General features: G+C 43.4%; 1 protein-coding gene across 2 annotated transcripts in view; it reads right to left on the bottom strand.

The window, feature by feature from the left end:
* MCU (mitochondrial calcium uniporter) overlaps nucleotides 1-17,524 on the bottom strand; it is a 928,441-nt gene that overhangs the window by 785,982 nt on the left and 124,935 nt on the right. The window lies entirely within an intron of this gene.

The following is a 17,524-nucleotide window of genomic DNA, read 5'->3' as shown; positions in this document are numbered from 1 at the left end:
GAGAGGGAGAGTGGGAGTGGGAGAGTAGGAGAGGGAGAGGGAGAGTGGGAGAGGGAGAGAGAGTAGGAGGTGGGGAGGGAGAGAGTTGGGGAGGGAGAGAGTAGGGGAGAGAGAGGGAGGGGGAGAGAGAGGGAGGGGGAGAGAGAGGGAGGGAGAGGGAGAGGGGAGAGGGGGAGAGAGGGGGAGGGGGAGAGGGAGAGGGAGTGAGAGTGGGAGAGAGAGTGCGAGAGGGAGAGAGTGGGAGAGGGAGAGAGAGTGGGAGAGGGAGAGAGATAGTGGGAGAAGGAGAGAGATAGTGGGAGAAGGAGGGGGAGAGTGGGAGAGGGAGAGAGTGGGAGAGGGAGTGGGAGAGAGTGGGAGAGGGAGTGGGAGAGAGTGGGAGAGGGAGTGGGAGAGGGAGGGGGAGAGTGGGAGGGAGAGAGAGAGGGAGGGAGAGAGAGAGGGGAAGAGGGAGGGAGAGAGAGAATGGGAGAGGGAGGGAGAGCGAGAATGGGAGAAGGAGAGTGTGGGGGAGAAGGAGGAGAGAGAGAGAGAGAGAGAGAGAGAGAGAAAGAGAGAGAGAGAGAGAGAGACAGACAGAGAGAGAGAGAATAGATGAGAGATGGGAGAGAGAGAGAGAATAGATGAGAGATGAGAGAGAGAGAGAGAATAGATGAGAGATGAGAGAGAGAGAGAGAGAGAGAGAGAGAGAGAGAGAGAGAGAGAGAGAGGGGAGACTGAGATTTTCCCCATCCATTTTGTCCACACTTTTCATTGTTGTAAGCACAACAATCATGTCATCTCTCTTATTTCTCTCTATTGATGGTGTGTGTGTGTTGGGGGGGGGGGGATCCAGTCTACACGGCTGGGGACCATTTCGGCTCTTGTTCTTTCTATTCTCTCGATCTTAATACATACATACATATACATATACCAAGGCTTTTTCCCCCTTACAAGGGGGGAACCCAAAAAGAAAAAGGCATAAAATCATTCCCACCCATTCCATCCCTGAATACACTCCACAGCCCTCCATCCTCCCTCTTATCTTAGCACCTCCTGAATGACGGGTCATCCCTGCACCTTGTCCACTGCCCTGGGTCAGAAGCAGTGTCGCAAGACACAGCACATCCACAGCAAGGCCGCTTCATTAAATCGGCGACCCCCCTTCTCCGTCCCCCCCATTGCATAAAATGAGAGGACGGGGAGAAATCCCTTCGGGCTGCGTCAAATTTTGCTCACACATACCACCTCACCCCCCATCCACCCGCCCATTCCACCTCATGCTATCACAACATCATCCATATACAACCACTCTCCATTCACCCCTGTCTTCTGTCCTCTCCCGTCCCTCCTCAACAGACAATCCCCTCTTCCCCAAAGCCCCCTTCACCCCATCCATCCACCTCATCCTAGGACGTCCCCTCATGTTCACTCCCTCCACATCTGCCTTCCATACCTCTTTTATTAGTCTTTCTTCACTCATTCTTTCCATGTGTCCAAACCATCCTAATATTCTTTCATCAACCCTATCTCCCAGCTCCCTTTCCACCCCCGTTCTCCTCCTCACCTCATTTCTCACTCTATCTAGCCTAGTAACCCCCATCATACTTCTCAGACACCTCATCTCAAACACATTCAAACTCCTTCTCTCTTCTTCTCGTATGTTCCATGTTTCTGCCCCATACAGTGCTGTTGGCACAATCACTCCTTCATACAGTCTCCTCTTAGCATCCATTTCCAAATGTCTATTCCTCATTACACTCTTTAATCCACCAAGGCATTTATTCGCTTCTCTCAATCTACATTCTACCTCCACTTTCACTCCACCTTTCCCTGCCACATTTGCACCCAAGTATCTAAAACTATCCACTTCCTCCAGTCGCTCTCCCTTAATGCTCACTTCCAGTCTACTGCCACTTTCACCCCTTGTACATCTCATCACCTTACTTTTACCCACATTTATCTTTAGCTTTCTTCTATCACATACTCTCCCAAACTCTGCCACTAACTTCCTCAATCCCTCCTCCGATCCTGCCACCATTGCTGCATATCGTGATCTAGGCCGGATAAGTTTTTACAAGAGTGTGTATTCACCTTTGGTCTTTGGATTACGTGCTGAACTCGTGATCGACAGCTATTTTCCCTCCCGGAAGAGACCTCAGCGCTTGTATGACCGATCTATGGGTAATGCTGTGACCTTACACGCACACACACCCTCAACTCCCCGCCCACAAGAGTTGGAGTAACGACTCGAAGCGCAGCGATACTGAAATTACTTCAGTCCTGGTCAGGATTCGAACCCGGACCGCCGTAGTGACAGTCGGGGACTCTACCAACCGCGTCACCGAGTCGTGTGTATGTGTGTGTGCATATGTATGTATGTATATATGTAATCTATGTCGCCACTTCCGTGCTCATACTTTAGTTTCGTACATTTTCACCATTGCCTTTAGTCACTTCCCCTTTCTTCACTTCTACCCACCTTTCTCCCGTCACTTCTTTTTTCTGTGTTAATTTACAGATTTTTAGTCAGTAGCCCCTGTGCCTACAGTTTTTTTTTTTTTCAATTTCTATATAATGTACTTCAGACAAGGAAGAATGAAATGTTTGTGGATTTTCTTTTCTTTCTTGAATACCGGTTACACGGCGTGTTTCTCAAGGTACAATCTCTGAATCTCTGTGAAAACGCACATTGTTAGGTCCTACGTAAATTCTGCAGTGCCGTCTTGATTTCTTTAGTTCAATGATCTTTAACATTATATTTAAGATCCTCCCCTATGGACGTGATCTTACAATCGTAAACCAATTAATTTTTCTTCTCCTCCACCCTTTCTCCAATCAGATTCGTTGTTACAAGTCTATATACAATATGGTTTACTTAAGCAATCCCGAATATCTGGATAACTTACTTAGGTTACATCAGCAAAAGATATATACGTCATACAGGCTCCCGACCATTTTTATGACACTAGGCTTGCGCAAACCTTCGCCTACGAACTGTGCTCTTTACAAACAGTAGATCGATAAAAATTAAACCCTCACCATCTACCCCTCTTTCTACCCACTTGTCTACTAGCCTCTTACAGTGAGTACACATGTGCATGTATATGTATGCATGCCTATGTTCATATGTGTGTATGTGTATATATATATATATATATATATATATATATATATATACACGTTATGCACACACATGTATATACACACCACGAAAGACATCACGTTCCAATGACAACAGCTCCTTGCCAAATTAAGAAACAAGAACAAAAAGTGAAAAAAATAACGAGGAAGAAGAAACAAAGAAAAAAGGGGGAAAAACTGTCATCCACAAGAGGAGTACTGACTGCCTCTGGCCCCAGCGAGGCGTTGAGCCAATGGCGTCCCATTCGTCGGAGGTCGGGCCCCATTTCCCAGACCCATTTACTCCACAACCACGATTCGAGGCTTCTCGCAGCACCCCGAGGAGCAAATGGAGAGCAGCCCCCGGAACCCCGTCAGGAAGAGATATGGGAAAAGTCCCACTCCACACAAACACATACACATACACACACACACACACTTCCCACACCTATTACTCCCGAGGTCCCTCACTATCTTGCAAAATCTGAAATTGGGTTGATGTGATGTCGCCTGTCTTGTTCTCTACTTGACGGTCAAATGAGACTCTTTGACCGTTTCTTCTCTTTCTTTTTCCACCTGCACTGTATCTTCAAGAAAATGATGTACAAATAAAGAAATTAAAAAATAACTAATAAATAAATGGATAAACAAATTTAAATAACAAATGAAAACATATACGAGTTTGTATTTTCCTGCGTCTATTGCTCGTTTGTTTCTTACCAGCATATTTCCCTCGCGCACGCACACACACACACACACACACACACTATCTATATATATATATATATATATATATATATATATATATACATATATATAAATCATGCATATGAATATAAATCAAAGGCCAATATCATGGCTTATACCGCGTGTCATACATCATGAGCATAATCATCAATAAATCACATTGGCAGAGTCCAGATTCCACGGTTTCCCGCCGACCAAGCATTCCAGATACCTTCCAGTTGACCTGATCCAGCCCGGCCAGGAACCACTTCCAGCCGAGTCCAGAGTTTCTTGTGTCCATCCAGGTTCTCCCTCTCACGGTCTTGCAAGACTCGCCATCTTGCCGCCAGGCGAATTTATTCAGATGCTGAGGACTCCGAGAGTTCCGCCGATGTCAAGTCTGCCTTTCCGATTCCTTTTCGCCATTAAGAGGTTTGCTAAAGCTGCCGGCAGGTGATTTTATTCAATCTTTGGAAGCTCTCCCCCACTCTCTTTTCCTCCCCACTCCTTTACTTTGGAGCGTAAGGACCGCCTTTATTGGAGCAGAAAACCTAATTCTAAATGCTTCTTGGGTCCATTTGGACCAAAATATAATTCCCTGACTTTTTATATATTTTTTTCCTCAGGACGTTTTCCGCCCCACAGATCTTCATGCACTTCAGACGTCAACCCCCCCCCTACAAAAAAAAAAAAAAAATATATATATATATATATATATATATTATTCGTCCATTGAGTTCTCCCTCAGCTTAAGGGAATTGGCTGGCGTCAGCCAGAATAAAATCTCCACATGTGGTAACATGGACACAATGGACTCACTGAGAGAGATAAAAGAGAGAGAGAGAGAGAGAGATAAAAGAGAGAGAGATAAAAGAGAGAGAGAGAGAGAGAGAGAGAGAGAGAGAGAGAGAGAGAGAGAGAGAGAGAGAGAGAGATAGCGAGAGACTTGTGCCCTTTACGCTCGGAATTCCACCACCGTCTACCAGCTGCATCAAACCGTCTGGTGCCAGCTGGTTCAAATTCATGTAAGTGCACCGTAGCCACAGTTGGGTCAAGTAAGGTTAAATGACTAAAATCGACGTCGGTCCCAAGAGCAGCGCGAACTACGATACAAGTCGGCACACACCACCAAGTACTTCTCGCTCAAGAAATGTATTGTTATTGTTATTATTATTATCATCATCATTATCATTACTGCTATCATTATGATCATCATCATTATTATTACCATTACTATTAGCACTATTATCACTATCATTACTTGAGGGTGATGATGGTATTATTACTATTATTGTTATTATTACTATTATTATTATTATTATCATTATCAGAATTAATTATTGGGTTGGCCTGCACTGCAAAGGAATGCAAGTGTTTGTTTATCTATTTATTAGTTTGTTTTTATTTTCAGTGTTAATTAGTTCCAGCAGTCTACGGGGTCCGAACCACAAATTGGGGTGGGGGTGGGGGACTCGAGAGTTTCAACACTTCACAAACCAAAGACAAGTGTTCTATCAAGTTCTCTCTCTCTCTCTCTCTACATCAACACTCAAGCTGGACTCTATACACTTGGAGCAAATGTTCCATTATTTCATTCAATTTATTGGAGAAAAATAAATAAATAAATAGATAAAATAAAAGAAATAAATAAAAAATAAAAAAATAAAATAAAAAAATGAATAAAATAAAACAAAAATAAAATAAAAGTCTGGAGCGCTTAATAGGTCAAGACAGGTTGAAAGACCTCCCCTTTCCATACCTCCTCCCCTTTATCCCCCTTCCCCCATCCCTCCAGCCCCCCCCCCAAATGTTTCAAGTCGTGGTGGGGCAAATTGAATCCCTCTAGCAAGGGTCACCGATTTATATACTTTATTCTGGTCAATGCCACATGGCTCTACTAGCCTTAGTAGAGCCTCACCCGAACCAGTATTTCTATATTTTTTTATTAAGAAATTTATTTCCCTCTGGTATATCTTTTCATTAGATTAATTTTCACCTATTTGTTTATAATTCTATTTGACTTTTCATTTCATTTGTATATTTTTTATTTCACACTATTCTATTTATTGATTCATGATGTATTTCTTTTCGTTTTAATTTTATTCTTTTAATTTAATTATATTTTATTTATTCGTATTTACAATCTATCAGTTATTTGTTTACTTAATTATTTTTAGAGAGAGATAAACTCAGGGGCAAGAGATATCGGGGTGCAAAACCATGAAACCACGATGGGGCAACGCCCAGTGGGGCAAGTTCCGGCAGACCACAACTACGTTAGGGCAAGACAAAGTGAAACCGACCTACTCCGGGGCAAAGCGTAAGGGCAACAGGGAGAACAACGACCCAAAATGGGGCAAGACCAACTGGCCCACAGCTATTGTAGGCAAATCTATGTAGGGCAAGTTCACGTAAAGGGGAGGGGGGAGGGGGGCAGTCACATTAGGGGGAGACAAGGAGGGGCAAGACCTAATGGGGAGGGGAGAGGGGAAAGAGGGGAGAGTGGGGGGATGCGTATAACGGGGCAACAACACTTCAGTAGAGGGGCAGGGCTAAGTGGGGCAAGGACACCGGGAGGGGCAAGCCACGCCCATTGATTTTTCCTCTCCGCCAATTCTGCAGCGGCCACCTTTCCTCCTCCTCTTCCTCCTCCTCCTCTTCTTCTTCTTCCTCCAGATGTTTACTTCTTTTGCTTGTTTCTTCTTCTTATCATCCTTCTTGTTTCTTTCTCCTCCCTTCTTTTTACGTTCCTCCTCCTCCTCCTCCTCTTCCTGCTCTTCTTCCTCCTCTACTACTATTACTACTACCACCTCCGCTTCCTCCTCCTCCTCCTCTTCCTAGTCCCCCGCCTCCTCTTCCTGCTTCTCTTCTACATCCTCCACTACTACCATTACCTCCTCTTCTTCCTCTTCCTCCTCCTCCTCCTTCTCATCCCCCGCCTCCTCTCCTCTTCCTGTTTTTCTACCACATCCGCCTCTGCCACGTCTTCCTTCCTCTCCTCCTCCTCCTCCTCATTCGCTCTTCTTTCCCTCCACTTGCTCGTCTATCCTCCTCCTCCTCTTGTTTCCCCTCCTCCTACTCCCTCCATTCTTGTGAAAGCCTTCCCACCTCCATACTCCTCCCTCCAACCTCTGTGTTTGTACTCCTTATCCCGCTCTCAGAACTCCTCTTACTCCACGCCACTCCACAAATCCCTCCATTCAACCCCTCGTCTCCTGCACTCCATCACCTAACTCCCTTCCTCCACATTCCAACCTCTCTCTCCCTCCATATGACAGAACTCCATTCCGACCTCCATATGTCTCCTCCCTCCATTCATATTACAAATCTTACCGACATGGAGGTTCTTTATCCTCCTCCCACTCCTTTCATGACAGAATGCCCTTTCTTAATGCAGCCGCCTCCTCCTCTTCTTCCTCATTCCTCTTCTCCTCCTCTTCTTCCTCTCTTCCCTTCTCACCCAGCCTCCTCCTTCTCCTCCTCCTCTTCGCCGAGTCTTACTCCTTTAATACACCCTCCTCCTTCTCCTTGCCTTCTTCCTTTTCCTTCTCTCCTCTCCTTTTTGTTGTACATCTTTCCCTTCCTCTCCTCCTCTACTCCCTTCCCCCCCAACTCCTCTTCCTCAATGGTTGGGCCTCTTGTAACCACCTTCCCCTTCTCACCCACTCCCTCCTTACGTAACCTAAACATACAAGATCCCTCCCTCCTCCTCCTTCAACTCCTCCTCCTTTACCTTGCCTCCTCCTCACCTCTTCCTCCTCCTCCTCCTCCAGCCACCTCCTTTCTCAACTACCTCCCACCCTACCTCCCTCCAACTCCTCCACTTCCTCTTCCTCCTCCTCCTCCTCCACCTCTTCATTTCCCCTTACAAACCTGACATGGCCCTTGCCGGTTCCCCTTCCCCTCCTCCTCCTCCCACTTTCTCCCTCCCTTCCCCCCTCCCCCCCTTTCTCCCTCCATTCTTTCCTCCCCCCTTCCCCCTCCCCCTTTCTCCCTCCATTCTCTCCTCCCCCTTCACCCCTCTCCCCTCTTTCTCCCTCCCTTCCCCCTTATCCCCCCTTTCTCCCTCCCTTCTCTTCTCCCCCTTCCCCCCTTGCTCCCTCCCTTCCCCCTCTCCCCCTTGCTCCCTCCTTTCCCCCTCCCCCCTTCCCCCTCCCCCTCTCCCTCCTTCCCCTTACTAAGAGTTCCACTTCTCAATTTCTTGCTTAATTTTCAACCTATTTTTATATATATCTATAAATTCATTTGTTCATTATTTTTCTTTCTTTTTCTTTTTCTTCTTTGTTTATTCGAAAGATTTCATAGACCAGAGTTCTTCCATTTTTCTTCGCAAATTAGAAAGACGACAGTAATAATAAATTAATCAGTGCAGTAACAATACTACTGCATTACTACTACTGCTAATAATAACAGCAATAAAAATAACAATAATAATGCAGCAATAATAGTAATGACAATAATGATACCAACAACAATAATATCAATAATAATAATCCGACTCCAATATGGTGACAGTTCTTCATGTGGGCCATCCTGGGTCTACGATTCTTCGGCTGTATAAGCTAATGACAATAAGCATAACTCTTATTTAACTTAACCTAACCTAACCTAACTTAACCTGACCTAACTTAACCTGACCTAACTTAACCTGACCTAACTTAACCTGACCTAACTTAACCTGACCTAACTTAACCTGACCTAACTTAACCTGACCTAACTTAACCTGACCTAACCTAACCTAACCTAACCTAACCTAACCTAACCTAACCTAACTTAACCTAACCTAACTTAACTTAACCTAACCTGACCTAACCTAACATAACTTAACCCAACTTAACCTAACTTAACCTAACTTAACCTAACTTTACCTAACTTTACCTAACTATACCTAACTTAACCTAACTTATTCTAACCTAACCTAACTTAACTTAATCTAACCTAACTTAACCTAACCTAACCTAACCCAACCTAACCTAACCAAACTCAACCTAACTCAACCTAACCTAACTCAACCTAACCTAAACCAACCTAACCTAACTCAACCTAACCTAACCTAACTCAACCTAACCTAAACCAACCTAACCTAACTCAACCTAACCTAACTCAACCTAACCTAACTCAACCTAACCTAACGTAACCTAGCCCAACCTAACCTAACTCAACCTAACTCAACTCAACCTAACTCAGCTCAACCTAACTCAGCTCAACCTAACTCAACTCAACCTAACTCAACCCAACCTAACTCAACCCAACCTAAATCAACTTAACCTAACTTAACTTAACCTAACTTAACTTAACCTAACTTAACTTAACCTAACTTAACTTAACCTAACTTAACTTAACCTAATTTAACTAAACCTAACTTAACCTAACCTAATTAAACATAACCTAACTTAACCTAACCTAATTTAGCATAAGCTAATTTAACATAACCTAATTTAACTTAACCTAACCTAGTTAAACATAACCTAACTTAATCTAACCTAATTTAACTTAATCTAACTTAACATAGCATAACCTAACCTAATTTAACTAAACCTAACAAAACCTAACCTAACCTAACCTAACCTAACCTAACTTAACCTAACCTAACTTAACCTAACTTAACCTAACCTAACTTAACCTAACCTAACCTAACCTAACCTAACCTAACCTAACCTAACCTAACCTAACCTAACCTAACCTAACCTAACCTAACCTAACCTAACCTAACCTAACCTAACCTTAACCTAACCTAACTTTACCTAACCTAACCTAACCTAACCTAACCTAACCTAACCTAACTTAACCTAACCTAACTTAACCTAACCTAATTTAACCTAACTTAACTTAACTTAACTTAACTTAACTTAACCTAACTTAACCTAACCTAACCTAACCTAACTTAACCTAATTTAACCTAACTTAACCTAACTTAACCTAACCTAACTTAACCTAACTTAACTTAACTTAACCTAACTTAACTTAACCTAACCTAACTTAACCTAACTTAACCTAACTTAACCTAACTTAACCTAACTTAACCTAACCTAACCTAACCTAACCTAACCTAACCTAACTTAACCTAACCTAACCTAACCTAACCTAACCTAACCTAACCTAACCTAACCTAACCTAACCTAACCTAACCTAACCTAACCTAACCTAACCTAACCTAACCTAACCTAACCTAACCTAACCTAACCTAACCTAACCTAACCTAACCTAACCTTACCTAACCTAACCTAACCTAACCTAACCTAACCTAACCTAACCTAACCTAACCTAACCTAACCTAACCTAACCTAACCTAACCTAACCTAACCTAACCTAACCTAACCTAACCTAACCTAACCTAACCTAACCTAACCTAACCTAACCTAACCTAACCTAACCTAACCTAACCTAACCTAACCTAACCTAACCTAACCTAACCTAACCTAACCTAACCTAACCTAACCTAACCTAACCTAACCTAACCTAACTTTACCTAACCTAACCTAACCTAACCTAACCTAACCTAACCTAACCTAACCTAACCTAACTTTACCTAACCTAACTTTACCTAACCTAACTTTACCTAACCTAACTTTACCTAACCTAACTTTACCTAACTTTACCTAACCTTACTTAACTTAACTTAACCTAACTTAACTTAACCTAACTTAACTTAACCTAACTTAACTTAACCTAACTTAACTTAACCTAACTTAACTTAACCTAACTTAACTTAACCTAACTTAACTTAACCTAACTTAACTTAACCTAACTTAACCTAACTTAACTTAACCTAACTTAACTTAACCTAACTTAACCTCACCTAACTTAACTTAACCTAACCTAACTTAACCTAACCTAACTTAACCTAACTTAACCTAACTTAACCTAACTTAACCTAACTTAACCTAACCTAACTTAACCTAACTTAACCTAACCTAACTTAACCTAAACTTAACTTAACCTAAACTTAACTTAACCTAACCTAACTTAACCAAACCTAACTTAACCAAACCTAACTTAACCTAACTTAACCTAACTTAACCTATCTTGACCTAACCTATCTCGACCTAACCTATCTCGACCTAACCTATCTCGACCTAACCTATCTCGACCTAACCTATCTCGACCTAACCTATCTCGACCTAACCTATCTCGACCTAACCTATCTCGACCTAACCTATCTCGACCTAACCTATCTCGACCTAACCTATCTCGACCTAACCTATCTCGACCTAACCTATCTCGACCTAACCTATCTCGACCTAACCTATCTCGACCTAACCTATCTCGACCTAACCTATCTCGACCTAACCTATCTCGACCTAACCTATCTCGACCTAACCTATCTCGACCTAACCTATCTCGACCTAACCTATCTCGACCTAACCTATCTCGACCTAACCTATCTCGACCTAACCTATCTCGACCTAACCTATCTCGACCTAACCTATCTCGACCTAACCTATCTCGACCTAACCTATCTCGACCTAACCTATCTCGACCTAACCTATCTCGACCTAACCTATCTCGACCTAACCTATCTTGACCTAACCTATCTTGACCTAACCTATCTTGACCTAACCTATCTTAACCTAACCTATCTTAACCTAGCCTAACTTAACCTAACCTAACCTAACTTAACCTAACCTAACCTAACCTAACTTAACCTAACCTAACTTAACCTAACTTAACTTAACCTAACCTAAACTAACCTGACCTAACCTAATCTTTATTCCACTATTGATATTCGGCGTACTGGGGTGACAATTCTTCAGGTGGGATCTCATGGGGTGACTATTCTTCATGTGGGCGTTCTGGGGGTGACAATTCTTCATGCGACCCAATAATGATAAAAAAAACAATAGTCACTGTTCATGTCTGACGTTTCACTTTACAGACAATATAGTGTCCTTAACTTTAATATCCTAAAGAAATAAGATTAAGAACAAATAAATAAATAGGAATGAAATACATAAAATAAACAACATTCTACAATTTCAAACAAAAGACTTTAACTCTTGGGGGATTCCAGGGTCAGCAATTTTGGTACAATGGGGACACGAACTTGTGTCACCGCCTGTCCGCCTTGTGCTCGACGGCCCTCCGTGCCCCTCCTCCCAGCGAGTAGTAAACACACTTGGCCTCGATCCTCCCATACACACATCTCCCGAACGTGTACGTGTGTGTGTGTGTGTGTGTGTGTGTACGTGTGTGTGTGTGTGTGTGTGTGTGTGTGTGTGTGTGTGTGTGTGTGTGTGTGTGTGTGTGTGTGTGTGTGTGTGTGTGTACGTACAGGATTCAACCTAAGTTCTATGTCATCACAAGGGAAATTGCATTAACATCAAAGCATAATGTACACATACATACGGGCGCACACACACAATTGTCCTGAATTAGAATGTGCTTTCGGACAATACTGCGAAAAAAGAGGAATAAAGGAGACATTTAAGGCCAAGAACGAAAGGAAAGAACAGTGAAAATTTAAAGTTGTCACTGTCCTACTTTAAAGGGAGGCGAGTGTCCAATCATAAAAGTATGCTGCGTGACTCTGGTACGTAGGGGTTCCCGAAAACCCCCAAAACGTTATATATGACTGTACTGTCTCAATCAATCATTTCACTAAGACAACGACACTTATTACGGTGGTATTCTTAAAAAAAATTCTTTCCTTACATGAATCTTTCCTTATACAAATCTTATATAAATCCTTGGAAGGGAAAGATTTTTTTAAGAATGCCACCGTAAGAATCTTACGGTGGTATTCTTAAAAAAAAATCTTTCTTTATTAATCTTATATAAATCCTTGAGAAGATTTTTTTTTTTTTTTTTTTTTAGAATACCACCGTTACTCATTCCATCCAGGTGAACACCAGACACGATTTTAATCAAATAAAATACCACTAAGCGTTTTTAATCAATTAATATTTTCATTAATTAATTAACGCTTATAATTTATCCCCTCCATACTGTTCGGTGCTCCCGGGGCAATTGTCCTCTTTTGTTCCAAATCTCCGCCAGTCGATTCTATTCAGCCACAACCAGCCTCGGTGGAAAGTTAAACTTTGTTATAGAAATTACAAAGTCCATTTCATGGTTCGACACACGCGGCCGTGGATCCACAGAAAACGACAGACAGACAGATAGACAGACAGACAATTGACATGAGAGAGACAGAGAGAAGGGGTGAAGAGGAGAGAGGGGGAGAGAGAGAAGGGGTGGAGAGGAGAGGGAGAGAGAGGGTGAGGATGAGAGGGAGAGAGGTAAGAGGTTGGAGAGAGGAGAGGGGAGATTGAGGAGAAGGACGGGGAGTGGGGTGGAGAAGGGGTGGAGAGGAGAGTGGAGAGAGAGGGAGAATGGGTGAGGACGAGAGGGGGAGGTAAGAGGCTGGAGAGACGTGAGGGGAGATGGAAGAGAAGGACGGGGAGTCGGGGGGGGGGAGAAGGGGTGGAGAGGAGGGGGAGAGAGAGGGAGAATGGGTGAGGACGAGAAGGAAAGAGGTAAGAGGATGGAGAGAGAAGAGGGGGGATGAAAGAGAGGGACAGGGAGAGGAGGGGGAGAGGGGGAGAATGGGTGGGGATGAGAAGGGGAGAGGTAAGAGGTTGGGGAGGTGAGCGGTTGGAGAGAGGTGGATGAAAGGGGCGGGGGGTGGGGGGGGAGTGGGGGGAGAGAGAGGGGGAGGAGAGGAGAGGGGAGAGAGAGGGAGAGTGGGTGAGGATGAGAGGGAGAGAGGGGGAGAGTGGGTGAGGATGAGAGGGAGAGAAGTAAGAGGTTGGAGAGGTGAGAGGTTGGAGAGAGGAGAGGGGAGATGGAAGAGAGGGGCGGGAAGTGGAGGAGAAGAGGGAGAGAGAGGGAGAATGGGTGAGGATGAGAGGGGGAGAGGTAAGAGGTTGGAGAGGTGAGAGGGAAGATGGAAGAGAGGGACGGGGAGTAGGTGGGGAAGAGAGAAGGGGTGGAGAGGGGCGAGAGAGGGAGAGAGGGGGAGAGGTAAGAGGTTGGAGAGAGGAGAGGGGAGATGGAAGAGAGGGACGGGGATTGGGAGATGGAAGAGGGAGAGAGGGGGAAAGGGGAAGAGATTGGAGAGGTAAGAGGTTGGAAAGAGAGGGGAGATGGAAGAACGGGACGGGGAGAGGTTGGAGAGAGGAGAGGGGAGATGGAAGAACGGGACGGGGAGAGGGAGGGAGAGGGAGAGAGGGGAAGAGGTTGGACAGAGGAGAGGGGAGGGGAGATGGAAGAAAGGGACGGGGTGGGGGGAGAGAGAGAGAGGGAGAGAGAGAGAGAGAGGGAGAGAGAGGGAGAGAGAGAGAGAGGGAGAGAGAAAGAGAGAGAGGAAGAAGGGGGTGTTTATGTGCTTGGTGTGATTTGTTCACTACAGCGCTGGCAAGATCAGCTGATTGCCCCTCTTCCCTCCTCCATGATCATAAAACGTTTGTTGACCTTGAAATCTGGTCACGAAACGTTTATGACCTGATTAATTCTTCTTTGTCTTCAATTTATATTTTATTTAATTATTTATGTTATTTATTTCTATTTTTTCGTTTGGTGTCTTTTCCATGTCGTCCTGTTTCATGTCTGCTTCATTTTTTGCAACAGACGTCTGTTACCTGTTTCAGTAGAAGCCTACTGTTTCAGCAGAACTCTTCCCCGTTTCGACTTCTGTTGTTTCAGTAACCGTTTGTTTCTCAGCATAATTACTCTGTAGCGTTTGTTCCCTGTTTCAGTAGATTTCTGTGGTCTGTTTCAGTAGCGTCTGTTGTCTGTTTCAGTAGATTTATGTTGTCTATTTCAGTAGCGTCGGTTACCTGTTTCAGTATATTTCAGTTCTCTGTTTCAGTATTATCTGTTCCCTGTTTCAGTAGCGTCTGTTCCATGTTTTAGTATATCTAAGTTGTCTTTTTCAGTAGTGTCTGTTGTCTGTTTCAGTAGCATCTGTTTTATCTCAGCGTGTTTCAGTTCCCTGTTTCAGTAATTTCTATTGTCTGCTTCATTAGCGTCCGTTGTCTGTTTCAGTAGATTTCTGTTCTCTGTTTCAGTAGATTTATGTTGTATGTTTCAGAATGTTTCTATTGTCTGTTGGTTTCTACTCTCTCGTTTCAGTAGATTTCTGTTGTCTGTTTCAGTAGATTTCTGTCCTCTGTTTCAGTAGATTTAAATTGTCTGTTTCAGAATGTTTCTGTTGTCGGTTTCTGCTCTCTTGTTTCAGTAGATTTCTGTTGTCTGTTTCAGTAGATTTCTGTCTTCTGTTTCAGTAGATTTCTGTTCTCTGTTTCAGTAGATTTTTTTTGTCTGTTTCAGCGACTGTTACCTGTTTCTTTGCGTGACAAAAGTGTGTCATTTATTTCAGCGAAGAAGAAAAGTTGTTCCCACGGATTACTTCTGCTTCAGAAAGGTTCTGAAAGCCTGAAGTCTTAAAGGACAACGCGGAGAGGGTCGAAGCCACACATGGCGTCCGCTAAAATGGACCTTATGCTCAGAGGGAATAAGGTCGTTATTGGCCATGTAACCCATCTTCAGATTCTGCACTTTCTTTTTCAGCAACGACACCTCTGAAGCATCAACCACAATGTCTTCAGCCTAATTGTTGTATGGCGATTTTTTTTAAATGTAAATATAATTTCTCAATCTAATAACAGTTGAATCATCTTTTTATCTTTTTTATTATTAATTTTTCGTTGAGGGTGAAACTGCCAACGCATCTATGGGGACCTATATATGTGTGTGTACACATTTACACACACACACACACACACACACACACACACACACACACACACACGACTTGACGGCGCAGAGTAGCGTTCGCGGCCGCCACTACGGCGGTCCGAGTTCGAATCCCCCCCAAGGATTAAACAATTTCAGTATCGCTGCGCTGCGAGTCGTCACTCCAACTCAAGTGGGCAGGGAGTTGTGTGTGTGTGTGTGTGCGCGCGCGAGAGGTCACAGCATTACCCATAGATCGGTCATATGCGAGCTCTGAGCTCTCTTCCGGGAGGGTAATAGCTGTCGATCACGAGTCCAACACGTGATCCAAGACCATGGTGAATCACATACACACACACACACAAATATTCCCAAGTTTCATATGTGATTGAACCCTAAATTATTATGTTAGTAAACTTTTGTATATCACACCTGCCTCCTCTTCCTCTTCCTCCTCCTCCTCCTCTTCCCTTCCCATCCCTCCATCTTCAACAAATTATTCAGAGGCTGGAAAGGTACACTATAAACATTATCAACCTTATGGGTAGAAGGAATAAGGTTCTTTTTTGCTTCCGTGTCTTATATTTACCATCCCTAACATTTATCAACCTTATGGACAAATGGGATAAGGATATTTTTTTGCTTCCGTGTCTTATATTTATCATCTCTCCCGCCAGACGATTTTATTCAGTCGAGAAGAGGATGTGGTTACCCTCCGTACCTCCAAATACGAAATTTCATTCCATAACTTCGAATAAGTCGTTATTACCTCCCCAACAACACCACCTTAATTACGTATTTTCATCAATCATCCACTTTCATTACCTTTCTCCGAGCCTACCTACGACAGCAACATTCCTTCCTCCCTCCATCTCTCTCCCTCTCCTTCCTCATCCCTCCCTATCTCCTATGATCTTTTCCTTGCAATAACTTGCAATAACTCAGCTCAGTCTGTTACGAGACCTCAGCTTGTGAACTCGTTTTGTTGCCAAGACACCAGCTAGTGAATACCTCCTGTGAAGTTTAATACTTCCTGTGAACCTTATTACTCCCTGTGAAGTTTACATGTTCGAATAGTGACAAGTGATTGTGTTGTGTTTCTTGTAATTGTATACGTATAGCGTTATACAGTTACAGGTATAAGATAAAGTGTAGTGTTCTAGTGATTTAGAATCAAAACAGTAGTCTGTTACTGTACTCCAAAGGTAGGAGTAATAGTATAAGGTAAACAGAGTAACCTTCGTGTACTTTGTTTATTTAGTGACCACTTCTGTTTCTTTTGTTGATTTATATTTTCTCTTTGCCGTTTTTATTGCCAAAGGAGTGAAATGGCTTGTGAAGGTTGTGTGAACCTGGAGGACCGTCTCAGGATGTGTGAGAGGAAATTCGTCTTATCAAGAGTGCGCTCTGTGAGAAGAGTGAATCCTCCCCACAACCCAAAGAGCGTTCCACCTCTTCCACTTCTGCCCCTGCCATGAACTCCAAATTGAAACCTGTGAAAAGTCTAGGGTGAACTTACTACGGTAAAAAAGCATAGAAAAACTCAGTTAATAAAACACCAGGGCCTGACGGTTGGCGTCCAAGAATCTTAAAGGAAATGAAAAATGAGATTATTGTTCCCTTAGAAATTATTTTCAAGAAATCCATCATATCCAGAGATGTCCCAAGGGAATGGAAGCTAAATAACGTCACTTCCATACTCAAAAAAAGTGACAAAAAGAAACCAAATAACTACAGGCCTATTAAGCTTGACTTCAATCGTAGTCTTAATCTTGATTCGTTTTAGACTGTGTGTGCGTGTGTGTGTGTATGCGCGTGCGCGTTATTAGACCCCCCTCACCACCTCCTCGATTCCTCGCCTGAACAATATTGCCTATTAGCCAAAACGAAATATAACAAAGGACAACACCGAAGTAACAGAGGTCCCATTCGCCTTAACGATCTCGGGCGAAACAAGCTCTGCCCCTTCCTTCCCCTGACCAATCACGACCGCTTTGGAATGACAAGTCATGGGTGAGGG

This window comes from Oratosquilla oratoria, chromosome 1, assembly GCF_046742065.1.
Source record: "Oratosquilla oratoria isolate Oo_2021 chromosome 1, ASM4674206v1, whole genome shotgun sequence".
Lineage (NCBI taxonomy): Eukaryota > Metazoa > Arthropoda > Malacostraca > Stomatopoda > Squillidae > Oratosquilla > Oratosquilla oratoria.
This window is presented reverse-complemented; position numbering and strand designations above follow the sequence as displayed.